The sequence below is a fragment of the Lactuca serriola genome, chromosome 6, assembly GCF_051521515.1.
Source record: "Lactuca serriola cultivar US96UC23 chromosome 6, Lser_US96UC23_V15, whole genome shotgun sequence".
Lineage (NCBI taxonomy): Eukaryota > Viridiplantae > Streptophyta > Magnoliopsida > Asterales > Asteraceae > Lactuca > Lactuca serriola.
In genome coordinates this window covers 84,566,219-84,581,076 of record NC_136413.1, presented here as the reverse complement: position 1 = coordinate 84,581,076, position 14,858 = coordinate 84,566,219, and the positions used below count along the sequence as shown (strand labels likewise).

General features: G+C 31.7%; 1 pseudogene across 1 annotated transcript; it reads left to right on the top strand.

The window, feature by feature from the left end:
- Positions 1-11,129: 11,129 nt before the first annotated feature.
- LOC145059972 (methylsterol monooxygenase 1-2-like) lies at positions 11,130-13,759 on the top strand (annotated as a pseudogene). Its single transcript, XR_013686799.1, has 8 exons — positions 11,130-11,211; positions 11,468-11,505; positions 11,760-11,831; positions 12,067-12,389; positions 12,744-12,891; positions 12,986-13,018; positions 13,112-13,221; positions 13,376-13,759. The product of XR_013686799.1 is annotated as a methylsterol monooxygenase 1-2-like (transcript).
- Positions 13,760-14,858: the final 1,099 nt, after the last annotated feature.

Here is a 14,858-nt window from a genome sequence, read left to right as displayed (position 1 = left end):
AAGTCTATCAAGGACTAAAATTTAGTCCCTAAGAGGTTTCTCTCCAAAGTAAAAACTGAATATGTATATCAAAGACTGAAATTTGGTCCCTAATAAGATATCCTCCAAATGTAATTTGGTGCAAATATATAAGGGACAGAATTTCAGTCTCTAATAGGTTTGTTTAGTCTCTAATGATTCACACATTGAAATCAGTCCCAATTAGTATCAAGGGCTGATTAATCAGTCCTAAATACACGGTATTTGAGACTGATTAATCAGTCTCTAAACTTCTAGTCACAGATGGCCATTTTTATTGTAGTGACAAAAGTATTATTTATTTAGACGTATTCTAAAGGCAAGATACCACTATTATGATATCTTCCGATAGGTATCATTCACTATCTTAAGCCTTCTTATTTCCTCCATTTACTCAATTCGCTACGAGTCTTCACTATGACGTTATGATAATGGAAGATGTGTTCAATGTATCAGGACAATAATATAGATAGAGAAGGTTTAGACGTGTAATCCTCCTTATTACTCTAAAAATTTATATGCTAGTTTTAATACCGTAATTAAACGTTTAGAAATCTGAACACATAAAGTTTTCATATCCTGCCAGCAACAGACCATAGATCCAAATAAATAATGACATCATAAAGCATCACAAATTGTTTAGCACAAAAAAGCATTTTAGGCATCTTCCCTAATTAAGATAGTGCTTGTGTCTATTTAGGTGTACCTCCTAAAATATATTAGACACACTCCTCATGATCATCGCTTAGCATTCTAAGTTTAAGTCTAGAAATAAATCCTTATTCCTAGTTTGCTTAAACTAATGCTCTGATACCAACTGTCGCATCCCCAAATTCGCGGTCATTTTAAAATTTTTATTTATGCTTATTTGAAAATCAGAGTATCCTTTTTAAAGAATAATATTGTGGAATTTGTTCACAGAAAAACATGATAAATATATTATCAAAGTATTTCCAAAGAAATGTATTTTGTTTATAATAAAACTTTTGGATGTCATCGTCAATATAGAAACATAAGCATAAACAGGCCTTACATTCATTTACACTAATGATTTACAACTCCTTTAATCTCTCAGTGTAATGTAGCTTCGTATCGACACCTGTGATACAAATAAACTGAGTGGGTCGGGTTGGGAAACCTAGTGAGTACATAGGGTTTTCAACCCACAATAATAAAGTTATTATGTTTCATCATCAAACAATTAACCCAATTACCCATCCCCATTATCTTTTTTATTTCTTAAGGCTATACCCTAAAAATCATCTATCATTCACTCATTTATTCCTAAGGATTGTCCTAAGGAATAGGAGCGAAATCCATCGCTACCAATTGCACAGCTGCCAATGTTAGCTATTAGGCACAGCTGCCCATATTATCATTTAGGAGCAGCTGCCAGGATTATGATGTTCTTTATTAGGCGCAGCTGCCATTATTATCATTTAGGCGTAGCTACTAGGATTATGATGTTCTTTTTTAGGCCCATCTACTGATATTATCCTTTAGGCGCAGCTGCTAGGATGTTTAGAGTACATTGTAATTTAAAAACAACTAAAGGTTGTGGCACAACTGCCAATGTTCGTCTATATCATCTTTCATCCCTCAATATTCATCTACCCATCTTTACCCAATATTTTTATAGGTATAAAATAAATATATAGTTTACATCAAATAAAACATGTATATTCGGTGTATCTAGTATAGATATCATAAACATAGATAATATACACACATAGCATTTAATTTATATTAAATACTTCATATCTGTGTAAGATGAAAGTAAGTACGCACTCACTTGTTAAAGTGATGATTCCAAACTCGGGCACCGCTTTGTTTCTAACAATTTTATTTTCCTTTGACGAAACCTAGTATGATTACCGCTAGATTTTTAGTCTAATATTACGGCGACTATTTACGAGTGATATTGTTTTATAAGTATTAAACAATACTTTTCAACCACTATGTACAGACAAGGGTCAGACCTGAAACACCGGAGGGTAGGACCATTTTGGCATTATATATAGCACTTTTGAAATTCAACAACCCTATGCGGCCCTTCAAACCAGATTCTCCGTACCGCGAGTAGATAAAATATATTATAATAAAACTTTTTATAATACTTATATTGTTTATAGGTTCATAATAACGATATTAAACTTAAACATAAGCTATACTTAAAGAAGGGTAAACATAACTCACTTACAAGGGGGTTTAACTAGGAACTAGGCTCTATGGGGGCAGAACTTCTGAGCCAAAAGCTCTTCTTCTCAGAGTCTTATGGCGCTCCGGGACTCGCCTCTAACACTTAGGAAGTGCTAGGGAATCGAATAGAGGGTTTGGGGGTATTGGGAGAGAAAGGATAAGAAATGTGTGAATAAAATGGATGATTTGCACCTCTATTTATAGGTTGCCTGGGGCGATTCACGTCGTAACCTTGCATAGGCACTCAGGCTTCGCCTGGTGCTGACACGTGGTGCAAGATGCAAGTAAAACAATCAATTTTTTAAAAATTATAACGTTCACATACGAGCTGCGGTTTTTACATTATTTATATTCACGCTTAGGTATTAACAAGATCTACAACTTTTCTTTTGACCCTATTGACTTATTCTTGACCAATTTTAAATTTTACAGTATGAGAATATTACATTGTTAACGACCTTGTAAAATTCATAACTTCTACATACAGACTCCGTTTTCGATTGTATTTTTATCGTTGAACTCCTATTAATGAGATATTCAATTCTCATTTAGGTTGTGTCGGCTAAAAATCGATCAATCTAAAATTCAATTTCCGGGTTATGCACTGCTATGCTAAATTTTAGAAGAATCATAATTTCCTAATACGAAGTGAGATTTCGACGTTCTTTTTATGCACACTCTCGGTTTAACGTATACTATGACTTTTGTTTAGATTTCTAATGCTAAAAAATATTTTATTGCAAACTTACTTTTTATGATTCCTGGTGTCGTGCTGGTTTTTCCGTAAAACTTCGACACGTCATAACTTCTTCGGTATAACTCGGATTTCAGCGTTCATTATATTTACGGAACCCTTGTGACATATATTATAACTTGGTTAAGATTATTCACTCTAAATAATCTTCTATCAAAAAGTCATTTTTAATGCTCATTGTCTCTAAATTGATTAATTTAGATTTGCGGGCATTACATACTCATATATTTGTGTTATAACACCAATGTGGAAATGGGCAACACCAAATAACATGTGATAACACATCTTACTTTCTTTTTTTTTTTGATGTTTTTAATTTCTAATTTTCAATTTGTTTTTTATTTATGTTATATTATTTATAAAAATCATATAAATTAATACATAAATTAAAAATAACATTTAAAAACTAAAAATAAAATTTTAATAAATCCTAAACTAAACATATCATCAAAAAACTTATGACAAAGAACAAAAACATTTAAAAACCTAAAAAAGAATAAGAGATGAGAAAAATTAAAATTTTGTTTTGAAAGTGAGAAATGAAGATAGTTTAAAAAAAATAAAGTGAAAAATAAAGGTATTTTGTGTAAAAAATGAAGTGAATATTTATTTATAAGTGAGTAAATTTGAAAAATGATTTTTTTTTCACTTTTTGACCATTCTTGAACGGTCAAAATTTTGACTGCTGAGTGAATTAACCTCATTGTCTCTCGTTACCGTGCCAACGCCTAATACCATAACACCAAATAACACGCACCCAGATGATGTTCAAGGCGTTATGGCGCCATTATCATGGTGCCACGTTAGAATAACGCGTATGGGCGTTGTCCGTACCTATTGGTCTTGTATACAATATTAACTAGGTTATAACTCGTATACTATACGGTTGACAAAATAAAACAACATAAAGATTATAAATAACATAATCTTAAATTTAAAATTTGTAAAAAAATTATATTACACAACATTGGATGTTTTGTTCGTAAGTCTATTATCATTATTTTTAATTTATATATTATATGAGTATTCAAAACATCAAAAATGTTCTTTATCGAAGATTAATGATAAAATAATCATGTTATAAATAAAATATAAAATCTAATAGACCGAAAATAAAACCAAAAATCGTACATGATAATACTATTTTTTTTTTGGAATGGTGGAATTATATAAACAAAAGATCTATGAAAGAGCAAAATAAAAATTTCAAGAGAGCTACATGGCAAAGATTATCTAACTAACGATGCCAAAACAAAGTTCTAGACTTACTTCTTTGTGATATCCAAAAGTAAGAGTACGAAACAATATCATCAAAGATTACATCTCATTTAGGTTTCACCGTTAATAAACTTGTTATAATACTTCTAAAGGATCCAAAAGATAATGCAAACCACCACATCAAAATGCTTTCTCGAAGCAACAGAAACTTGAGCAAGACCAGACCACTAAATAAGTGACGTCTTGAGAGGTAACCAACCTTATTTGAAAATTTATCAAAGTCCCGAAATTAACACAATAATACATAATCACATAAGTAGATTGCCATTTCATGAAAATAGAATTCCGTATTGCCATTTCATGAATATTTTGAAAAAAAAAACATATTATTAAAAAAAATCGCATCGATACTAATGGACGTCAAAAATAAAAAGTAAAACGTTTTTTTTTAAAGTGGGTTGCTATAAAAACTAACATTTCAGAAAGTGTGTTGCTATAAATAAACATCAAGAATAAAAACACATTTTTTTGAATGTATGTTGTTATAAAAACTGCCATTTTAGAAAGTATGTTGTTGTTAATAGACATCAAAAGAAATTTAGAAATTGAAAGTATGTTGCTATTAAAACTGCTATTTTAGAGAGTACGTTGTTATTTTTGAAACATTTATTTGACATTGCATCATACTTGACCTCACATCAAAGATCAAACTTGGTATTTTTTTTTTATCTTGGAACCAGATCAATTTTTTTTTTGACATCAGACATTTAGACTCATTACTCTTTTTTCTTTTGCCCCTATTGAAACCTCTAGTCGTACCAAAATAATGACATTAGTGATCAGACTCATACCAAATTACATAATTTCAAAGTAAAATTGTTGATTGCAGGCAATAGACATCAAAATTAAAAACAAAACATTTTTTCTATAAAATATTTCTATAAAAGATGCCAGTTCAGACAGTATGTTACTATTAATAAAGAATAACAAAAGAACTCCCCATTTTTCTCATTGTCAAATGCTAATGAGTCAAAACAGCAAAAATGTCCAATCAGATATAGTAATGTTCATTTTACTCAAATCACTAAAAAGCTAAAAATAAAAGAGGCATGTTTACTACAATGGTGTAACGAAAATCATTAAAGTATGATGCTTCACCTTGTTTGTTGCCATGTCACTGATTTAGTCTTGCATTTGTGATTTAGTCTTGCATATTGTTGTCATCTTTCTTGCATTTAGTTATGCTTTTCATAATCATTAAAAAAGAATCCATAATTTATCAATAGTAAGGACAAAGGACACGTTCACTGTCAATGGTTCCATACGTCAATCCCATCCTGAAGGAGCTAATGATGCTAGATCCACTTTTAGGGTTGACTCAGCATGTTTAACTCCATAAAACACATTACAATAACCAAAATTTTCTTACATTTAAAACAAAAAAGAGCCTATTAATGTGAGGAGAACTTCTATGAGAAGAGATTGATCCATCTTTCATCCTCCAGGGCAAAAATACATAAATATTTCAAGAACAACTACATATATCCAACACAAATTAATTCAAAAAAATAATCTAATTATAAATTTCAAGCATGCAAATCCCGGAAAAAATATGATTATCTCTAGGAAACTTGTTGAACCAATATAGAGCAAACCCAAAATAGGATTACACTCTAAATTCATGTAGGCATTTTATCGAATGGTTGTCGTGCACATTCAAATTTATTAAACCAACTTATTCGATTTCATGAACACATATTTTTCGGTTAAGGTTGAAGCTTTAAAAAAGATAAGTACAAACTGAAAACAATCTTACCAATAGGAAAAAGGATGAAGAACAGGGTGAGTGGTGGTGGCTGTAGATAGTGCGTTGACAGGAGATAACCAAATCAGCCACGGGTGAACACAAAATCAAACCCACATGTTTCCAGCACCATCGATGTCCAGTAGAGTGAAAGAGAAATGGGATAATTAGGATTGAATTCAATACGTCAAACAAAGTATATATTCCCATGGTAGTTATCAAATTACAAAAAAAAGCGTTGAATTGATTCCTGATTTGTAGGGACTGAACAATACATACAGAGAGTTAAGACTATTACACACCAATAAATGAAGAGGCTAGCCACTCGTCCCAATTATAACTCACATTTTTACCCCTGTGTTTACACCAAAAAAAGACCATAGTCTTAATGTATTCAGTATCGTGATTCGATGATATACCCTCCATTTAAACAAACGTTTGTTCCTAAACCACCATATATTCCATAGCATTCAATAGCATATTACAGCTAGCCGCTTCCTTTTCTTCAGACAGCTTCCCCATGTGGCTACCGCATGTAGCAGGTCTCCTGTACTTTTTATTGAGTTTTGATCAAAGTTTACCCCCACACCAGCTCATAATGTTGTTCCTGATCGTAGATGCGAAAGGGCAATAAATAAGAACATGGTCTGCATACTCCGAATGTCCAATACAAGAGAAACACAACATTGAAATGACCTTAATACCCCTAGTTTCCAAGGCAGCTGCTACGGGTATTCTACCTTGTGCAGCTCTCCAAATGAAGCTTAACACCTTAATTGGGACCTCCTTACTCCATTGTAATGCCGAGGAGCGCAAAATGTTACTGGGATGAGAATCAATAACCTTTATGAGAGAACTAACAATATAATTACCATCACTAGTTAGCTTACATCTCCAATGATCTGCTCCATGACCTAGGCGAACACTAGAAAGGTCATTGGTTAGTGCTCTAACAGCAGGCTCCAACCCAAGAGTAGAGGGACAGGACTTCCAGTTCCATGAGCTAGTTGGTCTCGCAATTCTGTCAGCAACTGAACACCTTTTCCTGGATTCTAATTCGAATAGGGTCGGGTATTTTGTTTTTAAGTTGCCCGGACCTAACCAAGAGTCATACCAGAATTGAATTTCGTTTCTAGTTTCAACCATCAACTTGAAAACATCACTAACTTCCACTCCATGTCTTAACATGTCCTTTTAAATTCCACCAATGGTGTTCCATACCCCCGTACTACTTCGTCTAGATAAGTATCAAAGGGTTTGTTGGACAAGTTATGAATTCCAAGTATTACTCGAGCCCAAAGAGATTGTTTCTCATTTTTTAGACGCCACCACCATTTCACGAGTAGCCCAATATTTAATGCTTGTATAGAGCCCACTCCCAATCCCCCATCACTTTTCGATGCCAGGATTTTTTCCCCTGAGTCCTAGTGTATCTTCTTCCTTTCGTCGCCCTACCCTATAGAAACGTTCTCCTGATTTTCTCCATCTCATCTAATACACCCATTGGAGCCTTGAATAGTGATAAGTAGTAATTGGGGAGATTACCAAGAACTAACTTAATTAGCGTCAATCTACCTCCGAACGAGAGGGTTCTGGCCTTCCAGAGAGATAATTTGGAGTGGAATTTCTTGATAATTGGCTTCCAATTTTTTTTAAGATTCATGTTGGCACCAACCGATACACCAAGGTAGTCGAAAGGAAGAACTCCAGCATCACACCCTAATAAGTTTGCCCAATTCTCTGTTTCTTGCAAAGTGGCACCGATACTGAAAACTCTTGATTTATGGAAATTAACTTTGAGACCCGATGATATATGAAAACACCTTAAAATGTGTGCAAGGTTTTTCAGATTAGCTCGGGACCACTCACCAATGAACAATGCATCATCCGCATAGAAGAGATGAGATAGTGTAGGACCGTTTCCTGGGATTTGGACCCCTTTACCTTTATCACAAGCCGACTTAAGAGCCACATTTAACCCCTCCATCGCAATAATGTATAAATATGGAGAGAGGGGATCTCCTTGTCGTACACCATTAGTTATAGAGAATTCCTTCGTTGGAGAGCCATTGATGATGACGGATGCCCTTGCCAAATTTAAACATCCCCGAATCCACATCCTCCATTTATTCCCAAACCCCATTTGTTCAAGAATAGAGTCTAAGTATTCCTAGTTCAGCGAATCAAATGCTTTGTTAAAGTCAACCTTGAAGAGAAGAATTTTCCTCTTAATCCACTTTGCCCATGAACAAATCTCATTGATCATACGGGGACCTTCAAAGATCCAACGCCCTTCCACATATGCCGATTGGACATCATCAATTATCTCTCTAATTACAGACTTTAATCGAATGGATAATATTTTACTTATGATCTTACTCAAGCATCCTATAAGACTTATGGGATGGAAATCATTCAATGATAGCGGGTCCTTAATTTTAGGAGCAAGGGTAACGAAAGAAGAATTACACCCACGAGATAGCAAACCAAACTCTTCAAAGAACCTCACAAAATTGATCACGTCATATTTGATTATGTCCCAAAATTTTCTAAAAAACTTATAGGTGTAACCATCAGGTCCAGGGGCTTTTTCGCAACCACATTTCCAGATCGCAGCTTTGACCTCTTCAATACTGAAAGGAGATTCAATTCTAATGGCATTCAACATTGAGATCTTTTTGAATAACGGGTTGATGAATTTAGGCATGGAAACATGTTCTTTCGTGAATTTTTTCTTGAAAAATATAAATGCTTCCTCCTTGATCTCATTAACTTCAGTTATCGAACGACCATTAATCATGAGTCCATGCAGAAGGTTCCTACTGTTTTTATTATTGACATAACCATGAAAGAACTTAGAGTTTTCATCCCCATCAATGGTCCATTTTATTCTCGCCTTCTGTTTTATATCCAGAATCGCCAGTCTTTCTAACTCCATTATCTTTTTAAATCCATTATTCCATGTATTCACTTCCTCAGTAGTGAGAGGTCTGGATTCAGTAAGCTTCTCAAGTTCACTAACCCGGTTCTTTGAGTCATTAAGCTCTTTCGTTTCTTTTTGACCCTCATCCTTTCTCCACTTCTTGATTGCCTCCTTTAAAAATATGAGTTTGGCAGCCAAATAAGCATCTGGAGCGCCATAACCCATGAAACGGTTCCATGCCTCAATAACAACCTAATCAAAACCTTCTCTAAGGAGCCACGAGTTGAACAGTTTAAACGGGATCGGGCCAAAGTCAAAAACAGCAAACAGTAGTGTAATGGGACTGTGATCAGATAACTCATGCGGATGAGCCGTCACAACAATAAGGGGAAATGAAGTCAGATAATTTGAGCAGACCAAAAACCTGTCAAGCTTGCTTAGTTTGGCATTCACACGACTCATAAATGTGAACTTTTCACCACCCATATTGAGGTCTACTAATTAAATGGATGATATTTAGGATTGAACATGGAAAGTAATATCTGATATAATTTCATTTGGATTTTTTTGAAATAAAGACGACATCGACAAAGTTTAGGGTGAGCGGGAATTGAAAAATAAGATGCATATATAAATTACACGCGACATTAATGAGATGTAGAAAGATGACATGGGGCTTAAATATGATTCTTTTATGGTCCAGCTATTTGGACCCCTTTTACATTCTTAAAGGACTCATAATAATTACTTTAACTTTTTTTAAAATAAACTAATTATTACAACATAATTATACTTTATTAATTATCATTACATACTATTATACCCCTCATGATTATTTTATATTTTTACTTTAAATAAAACTAATCGTTACATAATAAAAGGGTTCAATATAAAGATTTGTTTACAAAAAAATAATACCATTTTTATAAAAAAAAATATTAAAATAAAAATATATTTATTTTTTTTCAAATCTATAAAATAAAATATTTTAAATAAAAAAATTTAATTATTTTTTCTGTTTTTTAATGCAATTTATTAAAACGGTTTTTATATGAAAATATAATAATAAATGACTTCAAATACGATATAATAATTCAAATATATTTGTACATAAAATTCTAGTGAATTGGATTTTTTGGTGTGTGTGGCGCCGCCTTCTCGGACCACGGAAGCCACCCATTCGCTGCCGCTGTCGACAACCCCAACTGTCAACTCACCACCTTTCTCTTCCTCATTCTCTCTTATTTTCCCGGCAACTTCTAGCTATGGAAAGAATGAGATTTTTTGATGTGAGTGTGGATTTTCATTTCAAATTGGTGTATGCTTGTGTATTTTCATATCATGTTTTCCGACGATGTAAGTGTGTGTATTAGGCAGTGAACATCCAAATAAATCTTTATTTTCTTAAAAAATTTAAAGATTAAAACAATAATATTATTATTATAATATGATAGAAATGATGATTTTTGTAATACAACAAAATCATCCTTGCAAAAATGCTTTTAGTAAAAAAAAACTTATAACGGTTTTAAATCAAAATGTAAGGTTATTACTTTAGAAATACAACAATAACTTTTATATATATATATATATATATATATATATATATATATATATATATATATATATATATATATATATATAGGGCTAGGTTATTTTGTTTTTTACATTTATTGTGTGCTAGAATGCACCAATAAATTAAATAATTATTTAATTAAATAATTATAGATATTAAATGATTTCCATAATTATATGTATATTAAATGATATCCATAATTATAATTCTCTTTTTATGGAAACTAATTAAATTCATCGTTAATGTCAGCAATAACATTTTTTCAGAATGAATTTGTATCTATGTTTTTATATATGAGTTTGTACTTTGTTTCAAGACTCAATCACTTAAAATACAATAAAGTTGTATGGAATATGAAGAACGAGAGTGTATTCTACTAGAATACACTCTCATTCTGCTGCAATACACTCTCATTCTTCTAGATATGAATTTATTCTGAAATAATATTATTGTTGACGACGAATTTAATTAGTTTCCATAAATGTGAGTCAATCAAAATTTATAATATAAATAAATAATTAATTAAATAAATAAGAATAATTAGGTAATTTTATATACTTTCCTATAATCATGCTATTTGATTTTAAGTAGCAACTGGTCGATCCATCAGGATGAGGATCGCCGTCTCTGGGGCTCGATGAGGCCGAAGCATCGAAGACGTGAAAAAGCAGCGATGTGGTCTCCTGGGTTCGACGTGCCTAAGGGAAGAATGGGATGGGGTAGGGCAACAGCATCGTCGCGGTAGGAAAGAGGTCGAGGGATCAGAGGGGGTTGTCGCCTCCCGTGTTTGCTCCGGGGAAACACCACTTCGGTAGGTTTTGCTCTCGGTGGTTGAAAGGTGCGTGGACGGGGGCTGCTACGGTAGCTCCCCCTGTTCTTTCTCTCTCTTTTTTTTTTCTTGATCTAGCAATAGCTCCATTGAAATATCAGTGAAATATCTGTTTCTGGCTTTTTTTTTTGTGATTGTTACTGTAGACTACCAACTATACTTAACTTTACCTGAATCACAGTTGGTCTGTAAGTTTCAATCTTGGCATGCTTAACGTAGTTTGGTGATTTTACTTCTATTAGCAATCTAATTATGTAAATTTCGGATCAAATTTGTGGATATTGGTTGCCAATCTTACACGATTGGATTTCCATTTTCTTGGATCTTTCTTATTAGTTCCATGTCATCTTTTTATTGTTTGATTTGATCAGAACACATGTATAATCTCACTTCAATCTTTTATATTCTGTGTTTGATTCCATTGATCTTTTAATACAGTGTAAATCTATTTATCAAATAGCATCATTACGCCTAGGAAAAGATTCATTTTTACAGTCCTCATCTAATCAAGTGATATCCAGGCACTTGTGACTTCACTGTTCAATCCATGTGCCAAGTCTCTCCCAGAATTTTATTCAAATTTATTTCTTTCTTTTATTATCTTGATTGTTGGGACATTAAGGAAAAAGTTACATGATGCATTACTACTTTTCTTTTTCCCCTTACAGATGATTGGGAATATCTTACTTTCACTTTAAAAATCTGTAGGAATATTGACTAACATACTAAAAATTACTTTTTTCAGATGATTGGTATCCGGACAAGCTTACCCCTGCCATCACTAATGGAGATCATCTTTCAATTGTTTGTTTATTTTCTTGTTGAAGACTTCACAAATTATTGGATCCATAGATTTTTACATTGAAAATGGGGATATGAAAAAATTCATAAAGTTCACCATGAATACACTTCACCTATAGCATATGCAGCTCCATATGTACATTGGGCTGAGGTTTTGATCCTTGGGATTCCATCTTTTCTGGGACCCGCCATGGTTCCTGGCCATATGATTACATTCTGGTTGTGGATTTCTTTGAAACAGATTGAAGCCATTGAGACTCACAGTGGGTAAGTAGTAAAAGCTATAAGTTATAAGTAAGCATGCTTTTGCATTAAATTCAACCTTTTGATATAGACTTTTCCTTTTGATGAATTGATGATTAATAATAGATTAAAGTTAGGCCTGATTAAAAATAGTATGATCTTAAGTATAAAAATTGACTTTTGGCCATATGGAAAATGATCAAATTACTTTTCCCATTCTAACCCCACCCATCCTTTTCTCTACCCTACTTTTTGTGTGTGTTTTGCTTTCTACATCTTTTTTTGTTTCTTTTGTGATGCCCTCAAAGGCCAAACATATCATCAAAGTTATATTTACATTGAAATTTTAAGCAACAAATAGTAAATACACTTTTGCAGAAATGATTTCCCCTGGACATTCACAAAATTTATCCCTTTCTATGGTGGAGCTGATTATCATGATTATCACCATTATGTTGGTGGACAAAGTCAAATCAATTTTGCATTTGTCTTCACTTACTGTCATTACATTTATGGAATAGAAAAGGTATTATAAATTTATAAATTTATAAATTTATAAGTTTTCTTCTGCTCTTTTTTTATTTTAAATTACTAATCTGGTTTTTGTTTTATCCAATCAGGGCTATTGTTAACAGAAGAAAGTCTTGGAACAGGTAAAGATCATATTTTAAGAGAATGATGTTGGTTATTAAAAAATACTGAAAAAATGAATATAAGAATCATAATTCTGTTTTGATGTATTTCAGTTAAGAGATGGAAAAGGAAATGATGGATCGAATGCTTCAGGACAAGATATAAAATCTGAGTAGGCATGGATATGGAAATCTCTTGTTGGTATTGATTTTCATAATCCTTGGTAGTTTTTTATGAAAAAGTTGGACATTTTCTGCTTAGGTTACTAGACTTAAACTTGTGTTAGTTTTTGAATATTTATATCAATAGTTTCATTTCACCTCATTGTTATGATTTTTATCATTGTAACAATGAGTGGTTGTATTTTTCATTTGCAGGTATACATGAAATCAAGAAGAAGAATGTTCTTGTTTTCTTCGCTGGAAAGGGTACATATGAGACTTACAACATTCTATTGGAATGGAATCTTGAATTCCGATTATGCCAGAATAGAATCTTGAAGACGAACATTCTAGGGGATGAAGATAAACAATAACCACCAATCTTTAAAAAAAATGGATTATTGTAGCAGAATAATAGTATATTCTGGTAGAATGATTTATATATTTGTATTTCTTTGTTATTAATAAGTGTAACATTCTCATAGAATAGTATATAATTTTTTTCTTTTCTAAGAATGTAATGAAACTTTTTTAACTTGTATCCAAAATTTTGTTATTCTTCAAAAAGTTCATTAAATCAAAATATATATTATGTCAGAATGTGTATTCTTGTATGGTTCAATAATTTTTGTTATTTTTCTATATATTGATAAACATATTCCGTTAGAATTTCCAAATTAGGAGAATTATCATCCATACAATCAGATTTTTAAAATTAATAGAATCTATTTTCCCTTCAAATATACAATTTACCGTAAAATATGCAAAATTCCTTTATTAAATCTATATTAACTGACTAAAATACCCTTCTAGTTAAATTAGATGGTATTTTTCAATTATATTTAATTCAATAATATGTAATAACCACTTTCTTAAAATAAGTAAAATGATTGGCCCACAATCATTCATACAATAACACAATAATAAGTTAGAAATAGAATAACCTATATATATATATATATATATATATATATATATATATATATATATATATATATATATATATATATATATATATATAGGGCTAGGTTAAAGTGTTTTTTACATTTATTGTGTGCTAGAATGCACCAATAGGAATTTAGTAAAATTATATTATTATTTAATTAAATAATGATAGATATTAAATGGTTTCTATAATTGTATGTATATTAAATGATATCCATAATTATAATTTTATCTTTATGGAAATTAATTAAATTTGTCATTAATGTCAGCAATAACATTCTTTCAGAATGAATTCGTATTTAGGTTTTTATGTCAGCAATAACATTATTTCCCAACTCACTCACTTAAAATACAATAAAGTTGTATGAAATATGAAGAATGAGGGTGTATTCTAGTAGAATATACTCTCGTTCGCCTATAATAGACTCTTATTATTTTATATATGAATTCATTTTGAAAGAATATTATTATTGACATTAATGGCGAATTAAATTAGTTTCCATAAAAATGATTTATAAATATGAATATCATTTAATATACATTTAATGTTTACTCAATTCTTATTGGTGCATTCTAGCGCACAATAGATGTGAGAAACATTTGAACATACCTCTCTCTCTCTCTCTACATATATATATATATATATATATATATATATATATATATATAACGTTTTATAATATTTAATTAATATGAAGAAATGAAAAAAAGAGCACGGAAAAAAAACGCATGGGTTTCTTCTTTTTTATTAACA